Below are 19,618 nucleotides of genomic sequence, written 5' to 3' on the forward strand. Positions count from 1 at the left end.
AGATTGTGGTTTTGTGTGGCAGCTGTCTCAGCAATGCTTTAACTCCTGTGGCAGCAAGGCTTGCAGACCTTGAACATCACCAAGTTCACACAGTGTTGGATGTTACCCAGACATGCAGAGGTGGTGGTCCTGTTCCGCAGCTCTGGTACTCTAAATGCAAACTAAAGGTGAAAGGAAGCAGGTGAGGGAAGCTGTAGAAAGCTGTCAGTGACTCTGCAGCTTGTTAGTGCTGTGGTTTTAAATCTGAAGTGAGCCCAGGGTTTATTATGTGAACCAGCAGCTCCCTTGGTGGTTTCACTTTTACTGCTTAAGGGTAAGTTGAATTTTTGGTTATTTGCTCAATGTTTTCTTACGGTAACCCTAGTCATTCTGTGTGCATCTTGTTTCAGTTAAAGTCTTTTTTAATTCTTATTAGGCTTTTCTAATGTTAGTATTCTACTGTTATTCTTCTAATCCAGAAAAAACAAACAATAGATATCCATTTGGCATTTGGGCCTCTAACAACTCACAGGAGCAAGAGATTTTTCAGGGTCTCTTAAACTTACACCACGTTTGTTTGGAGCAATGTTTACTCCTGCTTTGATAGCTGGACATAGACCATGCCAGCTGCTGCAGATGGAATGGCTGGCACTGAGCTCCTGGGGTATGAAAAAAGATGAAAAGGGACATCTCGATTCCTTACTCTGAAAAAGGAAATAATCTTCTCCTGGTAGCGCTGTTCATTGTCGAACGAAGCTACGACAGTGGCTTACTCTGCAGCCCTGTTACTATAAAAGGGCTGTGCTGGAGAATGGTCATTCCTTCCCAATGCGCGCAGATATTTCAGAGCTATTTCTGCTCCCCGTCTGAGAACGTGCCCCTCCTGTCCTGCTGGGGCTGCCGGGCAGAGCAGTGTGAGATCTGGCAGTGCAGGAGCACTTCCCCGGGAGGCAAGTGCTGTACAAACAGCAGAGTGGAGCTGGAGCATGGGTGGGAGGATGCTCTATAAAGCATGGGCTGTGCTGGAGCCTGTAATTAATGCACAGGAGGCATCCATTCTGCAGGGGCCTCATTAAGAGAGTGTAAATGAGCTGCAAGGCAGCCTTAATACAAATAAACTCCAAATGGGTTAATCAATAGGAGGAAAAATCCATATACACAGACTGTCAGAGCTGCTGCTTTGGGTGTGTTGGTCGAACTTGCTGCCCTGCCTGCCTCGGTGGGCCTGGCTTCACTTGCTCAGAGGGCTTCGTGTTGTCCCGAGGAAGGGGCCGCTGTCAGGGGCAGCAGCAGAAGGGGGTTGCACAGCTGCAGCCCAACCTCTGAGGTGCCAGGTCTGCCCCTTGCTCAGGGGCTCGTGCTGCAGTGGCACTTGGCACCTCAGCCTGAGGGGCTCCGCAGGTTTGAAACAAAAAGGCTGTGCTCGTGCTCCTGGTGGCGTGGCTGCGCGCCAAGCAGCCCTTGCCAGCACTCGGCTTTGAGCAGGCACGAAGCAAGAGGGAGAAGGAAACAAGAGGGTGAAGTTCTCGTCTCATGCAGCCATCGAGAGGGCTGTGCCAGTGGCCTGGCTGGCAGGTGGTAACTCCCGTCCTGCCTGGGATCAAATGGGATGCTTAGTTGGAGCTGCGGCCTGGTTCTTTTTAATGAAGCTATCTTTATTTAAACAATGGAAGTCCCTGTGAATTCTTTTTCAGGAGCCTGTGTTGGGTACCCCAAGTAATTCTGTAGCTGGAAGGTTAGCAGTGGCGCAAGTTACCGGTGGGACTCTTCCCTTGCTGTGACAGTTCTTTACTGAACTGGTAAGAAGTGTGTTTATGTTACAAGTGCAGTCCTGTTAATGATGAGTTTCTACAGCTTCCCCCCCAAATACCTTGTGGCCTGGGAGGGAGGGGCCACTTGCCCTACCTTTTCTGCAAAGGTTCCGTGAGGAGAGCGTTACTGGCAGGAGCACAGGCTTCATCACGTGTTTTAAAACAAACTTCTCCATTAAAATTTCTTTGGATTGAGAAAGCTGCTCCTTTGCAGAGAAGGGATTTTCAGTGGAGGAGAAGGACCTCTGGGTGGCTCCATCTTCACAGGTTTGGCATCGGATATTGTAATTTCTGCATGCGTACTACGTGAACGACTTTATTTTCCTGATCCATCCTTATGTTTTAACTACTCAGCAGCAGTGAATGTTCACGCCTGGTGAATGCAGCTAGCTGGAGACAGTCTTACTCCAGTCAGTCCAAGAGACCGTTTATAGCAGACAGTTATCCCTGGGAGCACTGCCTCATCACTGAGCACTGGTGATGTATCCTGAGTCTGTGCTGGACATCCCATCTGGGAAGCTGGGAGCTTCACACACATGCTGAGACCCTGCAGTCATGTATTGGTCTGGAAAGTGACAGGCTGCTCCAGCACCCAGTATTGCCTACTCCATGGAGCAACAAGGCAGTCTGCACCATGTAGTTCTGCAATAACCTGCATTTCAGGGATGGTTGTCCCCTCCAAGCAGAGGTTGACTGTTTCCAGTAACAGGAAGGTGAACTGTTGTTCCAATAAGGTTTGCTGGAGGATTTTATGTACTACATCAGTAAGTGTTCATGCAATGCTGCTATTCCTTCTCTGTGTAAGTTCTTGTGCCCTTCAGACTGCTGTGAGCTGCTCAAACAGGTTAAATGGCAGGTGACCAAACCCACGTGTGCACCAAGGGGACCCTGTGCCAGGCCACAGTCAGCTGCTTTGCCAATGGGGATGGCTATCTCCAGGGAGACTGATGGTGAGTGGGTCCCGAGTGGGGATGTGGGGTACAGCCCAGCTCCTGCCGCGGGACTGCCTGTTTGCACCATGCACACCTGACTGCATCCATGAGACTCAGAATCTTGCTGAAGTGAATTCCTGGCATCTGGGCAGGAGATGATGGAGCAAGGATGAGCTGGCAGACCTTGCAGCAACTGGGGAGAGGAGGCGATTCAGGCAGAAGTGCTGGGTGGCCCCTTGGGCTCAATTCTTCCATTTGTGCTAAGCACAGCCTCTTGTCTGGTGGTATTTTTGTTTTGTTTTTCAAACAGCCACTTCAGGATTTAAAAAGCATCACTTGAGAGTCTGCTGATCATTGCTGTGAGCTTTACAGACTTCTGAGAGACCTTCCATGTGCAATCCAGCAGGAACCTGTTAAACACATCACCCAGCTGTGGTGTGTGGTCACCCAGGGTTTACTTCATTAGCAGGAGTTCACTGGGGAGGGCTGTGCATGTTTGTTGTTGCTGGAAGTTCACGCTGCCCAAACGTGTTCATTTAATGGACTTATTTTCTTAACTAGACCAATAACCAGTGTGAGCTAACATGCCTTCTGGGGCTCTCATTCACTTTATTCCTCAGCAGAAGCAGGCAGGTCAAGAGCTCTCCTGCATCAGCAAGATGATGTTCCACCTTCCTTATTATCCACCATTCCCTGCAAAGATTCTTTTAAGCTCCCAAAGAAAATGTTAGCTTTGATTTGCATTTTTTCTCTCTCTCCCTTTGCTTCTTCCGTGACAAAACATTTATTGCTACTTCAAAAAACCACACAACTTCTCTTATTGTGTCAGGGGTCTTCGTCCAATTCCAATGTGACTTAACTCCCCCAGTCTTCTCAAGCTTCAGTACTGAAAGGAGATGGCAGGTTTTGTCTACCGCCCCCACCCCTTTTCTTCTCACGTCCCCACTCAGTAAAAGCATCTTCTGGTTGGCTTTACCAGTGCCACCAGGCCAGGTCTCTCAGAGCTGCTGGACCAGCCTGTGTACACAGAGCCATAGGTGTGTGGATGCACACAGTACCAGTCACTGAGCACTTGGGTGGGTTTGGGCACTTGAGTAACAGCTCTGCTCCTTCCTCTGGTTACTGCCAGTGCCTCTAAAAACCTTCTCTCTCTCTCTCTTGTCACCTGGTGGGTGATGGGAGGACTCAAGCCTGTGTTCTTTCTGCTCTTGCAGGGCAGGACAGGAGATGCTGAAGAGAGGCATGCCTGGGAGAGGGCTCAGGGTCTGCAGCCAGCCCTCAGTCCCCTGAACCCACACCGAACGTGCTGAGTGTGCGCCAGCGCAAATCAGGTGTAAAGTGCTCCATGGAGTAAGGAACAAGTAAGTCAGCAAAGACTGAGGCCTGGGATGTCCTGAAGATGTCTTGGTAATCAAAGCACTGTTGCAAGGCAATGAAATCAGTTTGTTGGGCATGTGAGCAGAGGCATCCAGCCTGCTGCTGGGGCAGGACCTGCACAGCCTTGGCTGTGGTGCCCATGTTGGAGGCTTGTTACTGCGAAATTAAGCCAGCAGCATCTATGCTCGTTCTGCAGTCAGTGGAGGTGAGGGCAGAGCCCAGGAGCAGGAACCTGCTCAGCTGCTGCCTGACAACTGCTGTTCATCAGTAGTCCTGTGTCTGTGCCCCGGGTTTCAAAGCTGTTTCTCCTCCTCTCCACCCCACTGATTTTCCTCTTTACTGTTTATCCTGGTCTCTCCTGATTCTGTTGTGAATTGATGGGAAAATGCAGTGGAGGAGAGCTTGGCATGCCTTTCCTGCCTCCCTGACCTGGTTGCTTCCCGAAGGAAGTGTGGCTGAGTGAGGCACCTGCCCTCGACTGACTGGACATCAGATAGGTAAGTGAAGTGCCTGGGGTGGTGGGGCTGGTCCTACAGTGACACAGCATGCAGTGGAAGAGCTCTTTGCCCTGGAAAACCAGCAGAATCAAAGGCAGGAATGGAGAATGTGCCTGAGCTGTTTTGCTGGTGATGAGGGCATCAATGCAATCTGGTGAGACGTGGCTCGTTGGAGGTGTGACGATGTGGAGATGCTGAGCAGGCTGCTGGTCAGGCGAGGCGTGTGGGGCTGAAGACCGGAGGGACCACGGGCTGGGATGAGAAGGTTCTGGAAGTATCCCACTCCCTCCCGTCTTTGGAGTCCCTGTGTGGTACCAGCAGCCTTGCTGGGTCTGAGAAAAGATGTAGTGGGATCTGCATGAGAGCACTGTGTTGGCTGAACTCCTGCAGGTACAGGGAGGAGAGAAGTGGTTTGCTTTGCAGCCCTTCCCCTTTGTGGATGGTGACCTGTGTCCCCGGGACATGAGTCAATAGCAGGTTTTGGGAGGTGGAAATTTGAATGCTTCCTTAGATTTGGCAGGAAAATGCTAGGAACACAGTTTTGGGAGACAATAGAATAAGGTGAGGGGTGCTGCAGGTAAGATGGATAGCTGATGGGGGGGAAGTGAGACAGGTTGTGTCTGGTGTGATGAGGAAGGAGAGCAAAATCTGACAGAGCTGGAGGGTTGGGGAAATGGGGCCCAGGTGGTGAGGAGCTCAGCCCCCAGGGCTGCGAGTGCTCCCTGGCCGCATGGCCGTGCAGGCAGGTCTCTGGCAGGGCCCCACCAGCGGGGCTTCCCTGGGGGTCCTCAGCGGGGTCAGGCCCAGGAGAAGATCATGGCAGGGATGAAGAGCATGGGTGCCCATGGGAGGTGCCACAGCGAGTGGCGCAGCCAGCCTGAGACAGTCCCTGCTTGACATGCATTGGAAATGTGCTAGTGGGAAGATGAGTGGATAGCAGGATCACCTCCGAAGGACAGCAGGGTGCAGGCTGGTTGGGAAGCTGTGCTGCTGCATGTGCAGCCCTGCCCAGAGCTGGGGCAGAGCTGCAGGGAGATTGCTCGGGCAGTGCCTGCATCTTGGTGCGCCCCTGAGCTGCCTGGCTGGAGCAACACGTGTGTGAGGAGTGACCTGCCCAAGGCTAGCACCGGGCACCTCGGTGTTACCTGAATGCTGCTATATACTGTGGAGGAGATGGATGCAAAAGCATCAGTCCTGCAGGCTAACGGCTGTGCTGGATCCATCCGAGGGTTGCGGTCTTCCATGGGGTGAGCACCTCCTGTTAGCACAGGGGGGGCATCGATGCTTCCCTATGCCCTTCTTTCAGTTGAATCACCCTTTTGCTGGGTAGCAAAGTCCCCCCAGGCAGTGCTCTGCCTGTCAGTAACCCATGCAGCTGATGTGCTGTGAAGGCTTCAGGAAATAATCCTTCTCTCTGTGTACTTCCAAACAAGGGAACCTACTGTAGAGGACAACAGAAGGAGCTTTTCTTTAAGGTCACCTTTCCTGGAGTGGTTCTGCTTTCCTTCTGATCCTGCCTGGGCAACGTCTGTCAGATTTTCTGTTTGCTTGCAGCAGAGGCAGGGCCTGAAGATGCTCACTGGGGCATTGAAGTGGCCCAAGCACTAAAAAGTACTGTCTGTCTGCAGCTGGCAGAGTTGTGCTGGTGTTTCACCCGGGGAAGCTGGGTGGCATGATCCCAGCTTGCCCAGTGAGAGTGTGGCAGAGCTGGGAGGAGACCCAAGGCTTCTTCAAACATCCTTCTTGGCTCCTCCAGCTTCTCTGCCACCGTACAGCCCAGCCAAGGCTTCGTCTGGCTGTTGGGGCAACACTGGTGCCCGGCTGTCTGCCACAGCCAGTACGATGGGTGACAGCGCCGAGATACAATGCACAGGCAGGGCGAGAGCACCCATGCGTGCTCGGCACTGTGGTGGCATTGGGGGCACAGATGGGAGCAGCTCGTGGCCAAGGGGTGAGGCTGGGTGGTCAAGCCCTGACCCCTCAGTGTCACGTCAGAGCCGGGAGGAGCTGCCAGCCCTGGCTGCATGGTGTTTGTGCCTGCCTGGCACGGCAGCAGGAGCGGCAAGCGTCCCCTTCCCACGAGTAGCAGCCCCGGGTGCGGAGGAGTTGAGGAGCAGCTAATTGCTGTGCTCTGTAAGAAGAAATAAATAAAAAGGACTTCTGCAAAGAATATAATCTCCTGGGGAAGAAATTGCTGCTCTGCTCCACCCACGCCATGCATGAGTGGCCCTCATGCACTGACTCATCCCTTCCTCCCCAGGCAGGGTGGGCAGGGCTCTCAGAGCCCGCTGCTGGGGGTGCTCCCCTGGCCTTTCCCCCTTCCCCTCTTACCCTTGTGCTGGGCTGCGGGCTGGGCAGCTGGGATGGCTGTCCTCCATGGGGCCTTCAAGGGACCCCAGTGCTTGGAGGATTTCAGCTCTGGGTGACTGTGGTCCTCCAGGAGCTCTCGGACTGCACATGGCGATGCAGTCCACGTGGCCCTGCCGGTGTTTGCCCCTGCTCAGTGCTGTCAGTCCTCCTGCCTCCTCAGCCAGCACGTCCTCGTAATCCCAGGGGACCTGATGGGTGTCAGTGTCCGTGCACCCGCTCTGCAGTGACAGAGCTGTGGGTGGTGATGGGATGATGTTTGGGGATGGTGAGGGTGTGCCTGTGTCTCAGGTACAACGGCCCCTGCTGAACACCCTCTCTGAGAAACTAGAGGGGGACGGGGAGAAGTGGGACCCAGGACAGCCTCCACAGAGCTGTGAGACCCCTCAGGGATGGGTTCTTCTCCTTCCCTACTGGATGTACTCATGGAGCTGGTGGAACAGGAGGGCCATTTCTGAAAGGCGGCTTGTCCACTATGGACTAAGCAGGTAGGTTCTTTTAGATGCCTCAGTCCCACACAAGTATCTCCTCTTTCCTCTTTGCATTTTTCGCTTCTTAATCATGTCTTGATATCCTTGGCTGCAGACACCTGCGTGAAACATCTGGAAACATGGTGCTGAGGTTGGAGACTGACTTGTGGCTTGTCTCAAAGTGTGGTGTTTGGCGCTGACTCGGAGATTCGGGTGAGTGGTGGGGGACAGGCTGTGGCTCTTGGCATGGTCCCTCCCTGCTCAGCACTGTCACGGCCCCTGAGAGGCTGGTGCTTGTCCTTGTGCTGCTCCTCAGCTGTGAAGTCCTTTCTGTCTGTGCCTCCATCCTTGCTGCAGGTCAAGCAAGGAGGGAGCTCCAGGGCCCTCATGTGGCATCCTGACCGCGTGAGGCAGGGTGGCCCCACGTGGTCAGGGGGCCAGTGGGGTGCCCCAGCAGTGGTTTGTTCTTCGTATGGCTTGTCCTGGTTCTGGTCCCTTGCAGGTGCCCCTCAGGGGCACAGTCACAGCAGTGGTGGGAAGGGGAAGGTGTGGAGCTCCCTTTGCTGCTCCCAGTGCTGGGCAAGCTCAGCAGCATGGCCCTGGTAGCTCTGGACAAGGCTTTGCAGTGGTGTGCGGGAGACGCAGCAGAGGAGCAGCACTCGGCAGCTTGCCCAGAGCTGCTAACTGCAGTATCTGTGTTCGTGACTTCAAAGTGAAGGCTCGAAGTGGCCAGCCCATACAGCCACCCGCACGTGTGCGTGGTGCGGTGCGGGGAACTGGAAAGCACGTGGCACATGACAGATGAGCGTTAGTGCTGCCGTGCTCGCTGCAACGCGATTTGTCTGGCTTGTACTGAGCGAAGCGCTGAGCTGCAAGGAGCTACCTCCTGATGAGGACACAGCGTACCAGAAAATCAGGTGCATGGCTTGATAATAATACAATTTAGGCTCATACAAGCAGTAACAAGAGACAGGAGCAGAATTCAAGGAGCCAAGCACCTTGTGAGAAAAGAACTGAAGAGGGAGATGTGGGAAGGAGATAGGGAAGACTAGATCTAGGCTGCAATAGGATTGTTGCCTCTAGATTAGGACTACCGATCTATCCGTCCTGGGAAGAGGATGGATGGCCAGAAGGTGGCCCTTGGGCTGCGCTGTCACAGGTGCAGGAGGGTGACGGTGTTGTTTTGCCGCTCTTGACTGAAGTCTGCTCTCTGTTGGCAGGAAGGGGTCAGCTCCCCATGCCAGGCTGTTTGCATTTTTGCTTTGTTTTCTTAATAGACTTAAAACATTTCAACATGCAGCCACCGATTCTATGAGCAGGCTGCTGGTGCTCTGGGGGAGGCTGGCTAACAAAGCAGGAAGCATGACTAGGGGATCTTTATGCAAATGCAAAATATGCATAATTCACCAAGACATTAATATTAATGATCAACCTAGCCTAACCCCTTGTAAAACAGTCAGCATCAAAACTGCTCCTGCAGCTGTGTAGAGGTCTCATTTTTCCACTGGCAGCAGCGGGGCTTTCTTCCTGCTTCTGTCTTGCACTCACTTGGGTTCCCAGCTCCCCCCTCAGCACCGGGTGAAGCGATAAAAGGCAGCTTTTAACAGATCCTTGTGCTCTCCAGGGCCATGCAGGAGCTTGTCCTATACCCATGGAGCTCAGGGCAGCCTCAGGACTCCTTGCTCTACCTTTCCTTCCAGACACAGGATAGATTTTCAAAGTGGCGGCTCTGTGACTTAAGTTTGGGGGTTTTTTCCCCTTCAATTTGGGCCCAGCTTACCCTGATGCCTCTTTTTCCACCCTGTTGCTGTGTAGCGGTTGTATGTTACTTTAGAGTCACCGTTCAGATTGTCTCAGCTGGCATGATACGGTGTTTGAGTCGGTGCTGTGGCACTAAGAGTAGGTTGATGTCTCCTGTAATGAACCTCCGTTCCCGTGTTCAGCTCCATTCAGATTTTCATGGGTTGCTGAAAGCCCATTCCAAAGGGAATGGTTCCAAGAAAGCGGAGCCCAGGTCTGACCCCAGAGCCAGTGCGTGTGCCACCAAGGGGACAATACCCTTCTGGAAATTGCTTCCACTTGTGGTTACTCCTGGAAGCAAAAGCATCTGAGAACTACTCTAAGAGCATCTCCAGGGAGACAGGTCCACTGAATAGTCACAGCCTCGTGGGCTGACCTCCCTGCCTATGCCTGTTGAGCAGCATCCCGATGTTCTGGAAACATTCCCCTACTTCTGGCTCCCTTGTTCCTAGCGGGCTCCTGGGCAGCCTGGGTGAAAATGTCTCAAGTTGTGGCACCATCAAAGTTTAGGAGCAGTTGGCAGTGTGGATGGAGATGGATGGGAGAGAGGGATTGAGGGAGGGATAATGCACCAGCTTCTTTCCAGCCTGCCCTCACACCAAGAAGGCAGGAGGCCAGCCAAGACTAATGCTCAGATGCCTCTTCCAGTGTATTTACGTACCTGCATGTAAGCTGGTAGGAAGGCACGGACTCGGCTCTACAGTGTGTGAGGTTGGGTGTCAGCAGGTCCTTGTGCACAGAGGTGTGTTTTGCCTCTGTCAGCGGGATTGAACATGAAGCAGTCGTGTCCCCTCGGCACTACTGCTCTGACCTTCCCTGTCCTTTCCTCTCTGCAGATACCTTAACCTTTTTTTCTAGAAACTCTTGATTTGTTTAAACCTGAGTAAGCCTTCCAGTTTGGGGGTTGGAGTGCAGGAACTGCCTTCTTTAATGGCTGCACTCGAGCAATCTTTCCTCCCAGAAAATGGAAGACTGAATGGAGAGCATCAACCCATAATGCAGCCTTCCTTCCTTCTGCTAATGCTCCGTCACTGGTGAGGAGAGAAGCTCTCAGCTCCTGCCAACCAAGTAATGCACTATCATTAAAGCTCTGAAGCAGCAAAATGCTTAAGAATGTCTTCAGAGTGCTTTCCAGAGCCTGGAGTGAAATCTCACAGCTGCAGTGCAAGGCTGAGCCCCACCAGATGCTTAGAGGAGCCCAACTTCCCCAGCTCTGCACCCGCAGCCGGGATGCCTCCCCTCTGGGGCCCGGGCAGCCTCGGCCAAAGTCCAGCCCCCCCAGGGCTTCTGCTGCTCACAGGGGCAGGACATGTCCCCACAGGACCCTTGGGAAGCGCATGGGGAGGTCTCTGTGTTGCAGTCAGGTTTGTGTTTCCCTGGCAAAGCTGACCACATACTTGGGTTTCTCCATTTGTCTTGTGAAGTATTGAAGCAGGATGGGGGACACGTTTGGACTGTGATGGTCCAACCTGGTGATCTGGCAGAGAATTCTTACTGTTTGTTGAGAAAATAAGGATTGCCACATGCAGGATGCTTATGGGATGCATGGGTCCTGGTTCACATTTCTGGTGGTGGTTGAAACTGTTCAGATGTCAGGGACACAGCGCAGGTCTGACAGGCTGGCCCAGGACCTGGGGAGGCTGTGGCTGCTGGCAGCCTGGCAGGGTGTGCTGGGGTGCCAGGGGGGCTGCACGGATCCCTGGCTGAAGCAACTCAGGGAACCTGTCTCAGAGCCGTGGGTCTGCGCTCCAGCACCTCTGCTCTGCCCCTTTGGGCACAGCCCTGCTGCCCTTCTCCCTGCACCCCACAGCTCCCATTCCCCACATGTCCCTCACTGCCATGGAGCAGGGAAGGACAGGATGGGGAGCAGAGATGGGGTCAGCAGGGCACCCCCTTTGTAGCCACCTGCTGTGCCAGGAGGGGAGAGCGCGCTGCTGAGTGCAGAGGCATTGCCTTTGCCTCGTGGCTGTGTTGCATTGCTCATCTCTCCTCCTCCCTGCTGCTGCCCTCATTTGGCTGCTTTTTGTAGATGAAAAACAGCCTTTAAAATATAGGCCAAGGTCACCCTTCCCTCCCCACGCAGCAATCACAGCCCCGTGCGGTTGTGCCGTGGTGCTCGGTGACAGCCTTGCAGACATACTGCCTGCAGGTGCTGAGAGCTGCCCCACAGGGATGCAGTACCAGCAATGCCGTGTGTGCCCCCTGGGTGGGCTGGGCAGCAGCAAGGGTGCCAGTTGGTGTCCTGGCTCTAGTGCCACCTCGGCACCCAGGCAGGGCAGCACTGGGCTGGTGGCCAAAGGGCTGGAGCTGGCACCCACCTGTGCCACTGCTGCTCTGTAGCAGGCTGCTTCGCATTGCACGTCTCCTACACCCTCTCCTTCAGCTGTAGTGCCAGCTGTCCCTTCATGCCCTGCCAAAGTCATGCTGCTCACCTTGCAGGAGGGATGCCCAGTCCTGCCTGGGTGTCTCCAGAGCAGTGGAACTTGGGTGGTTGGATTTGCAGTGACTCCTGGCCCAGCACGAGCCACTGCAGGTGGAATTTTGTTCCCACAGAAGCGGGAAACATTCTTCTTGCTCACCACTGGGCTTGCTTGCTCCTCCTGGCACTGCCAGCACTACTGACAGCTTTATTCCTCTGTGGTGTGAGCTGGTGGGGGAACTGACATGCCAGCAGCCCAGCGAGTGTCTGTAGAATTGATGCCTTGCAGGCCAGCATCCGATGGGCATGCTCAAGTGTTCTTGCAAGGTGCTAGAGTGGCATCCAAGGGTGCTGTCTGGAAGGGGTCATCCGTGTCAGGATGCCCGAGTCCATTTTATTGCAACTTTCTCTTCCTTTTGTTGCTGCTAGACACTGCCGTCTGAGCGCCTAAGCCCTCCGTGGTCCGCACCGTCACCACTCCAGCCCGACCGAGCCAAGGCAAAGTGCACAAATGAACTTCCTTGGGAGCAATCCAAGCCTGAAAGTCCTCTGCCCTCCTTCCAGGCATAAAGGTACCGAATATAAACAGGTTTGTTACTTCAAGGGGAAACAGGGGTCTATGGCAGAGCCTCCCAGCAGCAAATGCTGAGCAGCAGCAGCCCTTGATGAGAAGTTTCCCTGTGCCTGTCCCTGATGGCTTTCCAGGTGGGTGCCAGCACTCCCATTGTGCTTTTAGTTAATGGAGAAAGATAATCCTGATGTCCTAGCCAGCACTGTGTCTGTGCAGTGCCCAGGGCTGTCCAAGCTGCTGATGACTGTTCTGTTTCTTTGTGCTGCTGTGTGCTGCCAGGATCTAGCTCTCTGGCTGGAGTTCCTGGTGTCCCCAGGAGAGGACAAGCTGCTGCCCCAGGCCTGGGCACCATCCTACTCTCAGGGGTGCCACAGTGTGCAGGTGGGGCAGAGCCAGAGGTGGAGGGACAGGAGGCCAAGGGCAGCGCTGGCCTGGGCGCTGAGCACACTGCTCCACTGAGGTGCTGGCTGGGTGCCTCCTACCTGCAGCCCTTCCATTGCAATCTCTTGGCAAAGATGCAGTTTACCGAAGGGAAGAGGCAGGTGGTCAACCCCAAATAACCAGGTGGTGCTGGGCCTCTGAATGTAGGACAGGGTGGACCTGTGGCTCCCAGTGGTCTTGACTAGTGTCTGAAGGCTCCTTTCAGGTCTCTGGAGTAGAAGTGCCAGGCTCGAACTGATGCTGCCAGCTCCTGCCCCAGGAGAGGATGCAAAGGACCACAAGAGCCATGTGGGTCCACAGTCCTGCCTGTGGGTGCTGTGCTGGAGGCGTGCTGGTGCTGCTGCCAGGGCGAGCTTGGCCCCCTGGACTCCAGGAACTACTCGTGTCACAGTGTCACAGCAGACAATGGTTTTGCTGTCTGGGCTGAGATTATTTCCCATCTGATTTCTGAGGGACAGAGCTGCCAGTGCAGCAGACTCTTGTGCGGTGCCCTGCACATCCTAGAGCTCGGGGAGGTGGGGAAGTCGCTCCAGCCCTGCGGCTGCTGGGGGAGCAGCCTGCATGCGCTGACGGCAATGCGCACCTCTGGGCAGCGACCTTCCTGCACACGCACATCGGGTTTGCTGTAACAAAAGCACCGGCTCTGCACACACAGTGTGTGTGTCCCCATCGTGGGCCGGGGCCTCTGAGTGGTACCAAGTGAAGCAGTGGTTGATCATTCTTCAGCAGGGACCTCCTATGCATGTCTCTAGCTGAGACTGGAAGAGACGCCCTTTGAGAAGAGTCTGTCTGGGAGATAATGGAAAAGTCCCCGGCATGACTGCCCTTGCCAAAGAGGTGTCTCTCTGGTTCATTGCCTTGTGTGTTTCTCAAGGATGCCTTTTGGTACTGCGGCCCAGAGGCATTCACTATTTATGTTTTTCAAAGCCAAGAACTCTGGATTCAGGATTTATAACTCCATTAGGATATTTCATTTATTCGCTTACTATATTATAGTGAGGAGTGACAGGCATCCTTCCACCTTTCCTCTAAGGAGATAAGCCCACTAGAATGTGTGCCCGTGATTAACTGCTGGTCTCTTTGCTCCCTTGACAGTGCACAAAGCTGACTCCTGTTCATTTGTGTCCTGGTGGGTACTGACAAGTGATGCAGTGGTCCTGGGTTTGTCCCCCAGCTTGGGCTGTGATTCCAGCCATGGAAGGGAAATTATTGCCTTGACCCTTCCTCAACATCCTGCTATCTGGCTTGATCCATCTGAATTCGAAAATAACAAGCTTGGTGTCATAAGAGAGCCCTGGGTGAGATTTGTTATCCCAGTGGCTTCCAGTCTCCTGAGCATGCAAGGTCTGAGATCCCATTTGGCTCTTAGATCTCAGACTGGTGCCTCTCAGATCTCAAACTTGTGGTGCCAGAAAGGCTTGTCTCCTTAGATCCTGTCAAACTGGGAGTCTTCCATGCGTTAGTCAAAAAAGCAGTCCAGCCCTTCAGACTAATGTTCTGGGGTAGTCTCCAGAAGCACTATGGATCTGCTAGGAACAACCTTTGGGTCCTTATGGAGCATTTACATATGGATAGTACTTGACACGGAGTTGATGTGAGCTGGCTCTCTTAATGGTGTAAGCCCCTCTTAAAGACTTAGGTGGTTTGTTGATGTGTTTGGCTCCAGGCTGGGCTAGGTGGGCTTACAGCACAGAACTGCAGGCAAGGCTCAGACGGGGGTCCTGCCATGGCTGTGCTGGAAGCTCTACCCAGGCAGTCCCAAGGGTGCTGAACAAATCTGTAGGAGCGGTTCAATCGTTTGGTCTTTCAGGCACGCACTGACAGAGGCTGTTGCAAGATTGTGCTGGGTCATGTCCTGGCCAGTTACGTTGGCCTTACCCACATCTGCTCAGACCAGCTACCTCAGGATGTTTTCTCTGAGTAAGAGCATTTTTCTGGCTGAACTGTCGAACCCAGACTACCTTGGTTCAGAATGAAGGCAAATGGTATTCAGTTTTAATACCTAGAAAGTATATTTTGATCATGCTGACTCCTTTACACAAAATACAAGTGCATGATGTTTTCTCTGCTGCCGTGTAAGCACAAAGGCCACGTGGCTCACAACAGCATGTTCTTCTTGCTGACAAGTCAAGTGAAGAAGACATAGTGGGGACAAGCTCTTCCACACTCCCTTCACCAGGGAATCTGCAAAAGAACTCCACTGTGAAGATCAGGCACCACCAGCCTTTATTAAACATCATTAAACTTGTCCCAGCAGACTGGAAACATGAACATTTCATGTGGCTTTTAGTAAGGCTGGGCAGAGCTTTTTAAACATCTACGTCTTGAGAAAGATGCAGAAAGAGATCAGTGTCAGATGGGCGATCGGGAAGAAGTATTCCAGAAACTACACCAGGACGGGAGGTGACCTGTAGTGAGCCTCCGACGGCTCTGTCAAAACCCCGCTTATTTTTTAAGCATCTTCTTGATTTTGAGGCAGAGATTATAGGAAGTAGCTGCTTGTTGCAGAAGATCTTAGAAACTCTGACCCAAAATGACCCTTTTATTCCTGTACCTGTGAGAGCAGGGAATGAATGTCAAGAGTTTAGAGGAGACTGGCTGTCCTGGTCCCACTGCTGCCTGCTGCAGCTTGGGTGCTGTGGGCAGCATCAGAGAAGCTGGTCCCTCTGCACCAGTCCATCAGTAACTGTCAGTTCAGTGAAACTGGAAAGGCTAAAACTTGCAGCAGAATGTTCTTGTCACACAGGCCAGCCATGGTCTGTAAGCCTTGCTCCTGTAAGAGGTCAAGAGCTGAGAGGGTGAAGGATTTGTCCAAACTCTGCTTCTGGTTTCACAGCTTCCACTGGCACTGCCAGCCCTACGTTCTTTCTTGAAGAAAGCCAGAAGCTGCCGTTCCTCAAAACCTTGTGCAAAATACCTGAATACAGGGATGTTCTCAGTACTCCTTGTGTAGGAAGGCTTTACATCCGGAAAGCCTGGCCGACAGTCAAGTGATGCAATGCTGTATGACAACAGGACCACCACGGTACAAGCAAGGACATGGTGAACTAAACCCAGTGTAGCCATGGGTGAGCTGGCTGGGCTTACCTACAGCCTGGGAGGAGAGCAGACCAGCACGGGGCGGACACAGGTAGGGAAACCTGGCACAGGCTGCATCCAGGACCACCCTGGTCCTGACAGCTTGGAGGAAGGCAGCTCTGCAGCTGCTCCCTCTCGATACCACTTCCAGCTCTCCAAGGCCTCCCTAATTGTGTGAGGGCACGCTGGTTTGACATTTGCCATGGTCGTGCTGGTCCTGAGCCCCCTGGCAAGTCTGTGGCGTCAGTTCCCCCACACCAGTTGCACCATGCTTTTTGCCCTGTTTGCTGCCAGAGCTGTGACATGCTGGGCTCTCTCCCAGGACTTGGTGGGGGGGTGGGGGGTGGGGAAGTGGAAAGAGGCATCTGGAGAACTGGCCCCCAGTGGTCTGTGGCAAGTGGCCCATGTGGCAGGTACCCCGAGGCAGGGGCTCTGCTCTTAGTCCCCCTCCAGAGGCTGCTTTGCACTCGCAGACCCCAGCAAGGACGAGCGAGCCTGTGTGTTCCCAACTGGCTTTGGGAAGTTCCCAGAAGTAGGAGCCAGCTCAAGTGTGAGTTTTGCCAAGTGACAGACCTGGAGGTTGAGCTGCAACCCAGCACTAATTAATGTAGCACTTATTTTAATGACTGCCACTAATTGCAAAAGCAGGCAACTCAGCACCTGTGTGTCACTGCAACACTGCAGGTGATCCATGACTCCTCATTTCAGGTGAGGAGGGGGAACAGTGCACCTGTTTTTTCCTGCTCCCAAGGTGACACCGGGCCATGCTCCCCTGTAACAGCAAGGGGTTATACAAAGGGTCCCCCTCCAGGCTGCACTCCCTCTGCAGTGGCGGGGCAGCTGGGCTTCTCTGTAATCCAGCTCTTTGGATGCCAGAGGAAGGTCGTTCCACATCGCAGGGCAGTTGCACTTGTGCAAGGCAGCTCAGTGGCAATCTGTCCAAGCCCATCTGAGCTCAGGGCTCTAGGAACTTGCACTGTCCCCTACCCGTAGCCAGTCTCTGGCCCTGACGCTATTTTAAGTCTCCCACCTCGCTGGGATGCTCCCTGGCTTGGGGGGCTGGGCCAAAATCCTGCACTGTGAAACAAACGCTCTTGTGAGGCAGGGGCTGAGAGAGATTTGGCATTTCAAGTGCAGAGACAAACTTTCCTTTGGGGCATACGAAACAAGGGGTGAGACCTGCTGAGCACTGAGTGATCGCCAAGGCCTGAGATGAGATAGGAGCCTTGAACCTGGAGAAGCAGGGAAGCGCCTGGGAAGCGGGGAGGAGGGTATCTTGCAGCTGGTCCTTCCTTTCCTTCACTCTGATCTTTTGTCTCCTTGCCTATGGAAAGCTCCCCAAAAGGCAAAAGCAGCTTTCCCCCCACCCCCCAACCTGAGCTTTAAGTAAAAAACAGCTAAATAAATATTCCCGATGCAGCAGTGGTTTGCAGTGAAGGCAGCAGCGTGATTCTGTAGGTGTTGCCTTGGTGTGGGATGGGGGTGTGTAGAGGGCAAGAGGCCGCCTTGGAGCCTTCCAGTGTGTTTGTGTGCAGGATTCACATCTAACCAGCCCAGGCTGCCAGCCTTGCCACCTGAGCTGGGCACACAGACCCAGGCACGCTTAGGGCATCCCCTTGTGTGCCCAGAGCTGTGGGTCCCTGTGTGGCTGGAAACCTGGTCACTTCTGTTGTTGCTGAGGAGGGGAACGGGTCTTGTATTTGTTGGTGATTTTCACTGTTGCTTTGAGTAAAACTGACAGACATTTGTTGAGGCTCATGGGCTTGGATGGGATGCTAGTGCAAAGAGTGTGATACAGCTCCGCACTCCTAGCAGCCCCTGCTGCTGTCTCTTTCTCTCAGGGACTGAACCCAGGCTCCTGCAGCAGAGCAAGGCAGGCTTGCTGGCCTGAGCTGGCTGCAGTCCTGGGAGTTCTAACCTCTGTTTCTTCTAGGGCTAAAACTGGATATTGCTGTAAACTGTTGTTTGCTCAACCAAGACCTGGTTCTGCATTGTGTGGCCCGTCCTGCAGCTACCCTTCAGCAAACCCGGTCCTCTCCCACTGGCACTGATGCGATGGGCAGCGTTGTCTCAGGAAGGCTAGTGGAGGTCCCCTGGGGTAGCCTGGTGTTGGGCATGGCAGCTCTGACTGAGTCACAGGCTGGCAATTTGGTTCATTGGGTAAGAGAGAAAACAGGGGTCCCCCAAGAAGGCGAGGAGGGCTACGATCCCCCACCTCTCTGCAGTAGGACCCCTTGCTGTGGGGGTCAGGTTGGCAGGAGAGGCCGTGCATTCCTACCTGCCCATGTTGGGGTGGCACCTGCCTGTCCACATGCCTTTCTGAGGGCTTGCACCCCACAGCCCTTACTCCACTTGGCATGCAAATGGCCATCCCCTTTTGTAAGCCCCTTTCTCAGAATCCCGGCTTGAATGCACAGGTCTGCCCCACACTGGCTGCCTCTCCTGCTCCCCCGGGGCCACTCCTGGTGTGGCTCACGCACTGGTGGCTTTTTCGTATCATAGGGCAGAGATGTTGCCATAAGCACTCTTTCAGGTGGATGCAGGAGGAGGACAGAGGGACTCCTGTTCTCCTCGGTGGCCGAGATCACTTTCTCCTCTGCTGCGGGTGCTGCAGTGATGGACACGATGAGCAATCAGGGCAATTGCTTGAGATAACAGAGCCTAGTGGGGATCCCTGAGATCGTTTTGTAGTTCTGCAAGTCACAGTAGAGTTGGACAGAAAAGGGGAAGGCTTTTTGCTTTAGCTCACGCAGGGGATCCAAAAAGCCTAATGCCAGCTCTGATGCACAGTGAACGCTGGGAAAGTGCTCCTTCTGGGCGAGCTCCACTCCCTGCCCACCCCATCCCATGCGGGAGCCCACCGCACTCCCCAGCCCCAGGGACCAGCACCGGGTGTCTGAGGCTGTTAGAGACATTACAGAAATACAGCTGGGGGTGTGTGCAGAGGATTTATTTATAACCTTCCTGGTTTCACCTGTCTGCTCAGTCATAACAGTCCCAGACACACTGCCTTTCCTCCCCCGTTTTCCATATGCTAATGCTTTCCTCTCACCTGCCAGGGGCTGCTAATAGACTTGTTCGTGTCAGCCTGATAGCACTTTAATTTTCTGCTCCTGCAAAGTGTGTGGCTGCAGGAGGAGACCACCTGCCAGGGCATGGTGGTCCGGCAGGTTTCCAAACCGCTGTGGTCCCTGCAGGGTGTCTGGATTTGGGCTCTGGGCAGTTTGGGACAAGCGGCTCTGCCCTGCATTGCTGTGCCCAGTCCAGCCCCAGTGAGCAACTGGGGCTGTGTCAGCCAGTGGCCGGGAAGGCCAGGTACGCACCGCAGCTGGGCAGGTTCCTTCGCCTCCCCGGCACGCTGCTCCCTGCAAGACCTTTTCCCCTCCTGTTGCCAGCGTGGCAGAGGGGCTGAACCCATCGGCAGAGCGATGCTGCTCTCCCAGGAGCGGAGAGCTGCCCGACTGTCCAGCTTGCCCAGCACACACACGGCAAGGTGTGAGGACAGAGGGAATAGGTCCCTCAGGACAGGGATGCCACAGGGACCCTCGGAGGTGCCAGCAGTGCCTGACTTGCCACCAGTGAGAGGTGGTGGGAGCCCTGCCTGTGCCTGGGGTGGGGGGCTCAGCTGGGTCTGCTGTCTGGCAGCCTTTGGGCAGGCTGCTCTGCCTGCTCCCTACCTCAGTTTCCCCAGGGCAGGGCCACAGCCTCAGTGCCTTTGTTTCACTTGTCTCCAAGTCAAGGCAGTCGTGCTGTCCCTGGCTTTGCGTTAGGGGCCCACAATAATCTGGATCTTTCCAAAACCAGGAGCAGATGTGGCATGAGCTGCCATGCCTTACCTCAGCCTCCTGCAAGCTCTCCAGTTCTGTATTCCTGTGG

General features: G+C 54.1%; 1 long non-coding RNA gene across 2 annotated transcripts; it reads left to right on the plus strand.

The window, feature by feature from the left end:
- Positions 1–3,903: 3,903 nt before the first annotated feature.
- Positions 3,904–12,250, plus strand: LOC119154934. Of its 2 annotated transcripts, XR_005106560.1 has the most exons (4): positions 3,904–4,083; positions 4,491–4,596; positions 7,549–7,646; positions 12,082–12,250. It is a non-coding gene; the product is annotated as an uncharacterized LOC119154934 (long non-coding RNA). The 2 variants fall into 2 exon arrangements; XR_005106561.1 differs by lacking the exon at positions 7,549–7,646.
- The last annotated feature ends 7,368 nt before the right edge of the window (positions 12,251–19,618 follow it).

The sequence above is a fragment of the Falco rusticolus genome, chromosome 10 (genome assembly GCF_015220075.1).
Source record: "Falco rusticolus isolate bFalRus1 chromosome 10, bFalRus1.pri, whole genome shotgun sequence".
NCBI lineage: Eukaryota > Metazoa > Chordata > Aves > Falconiformes > Falconidae > Falco > Falco rusticolus.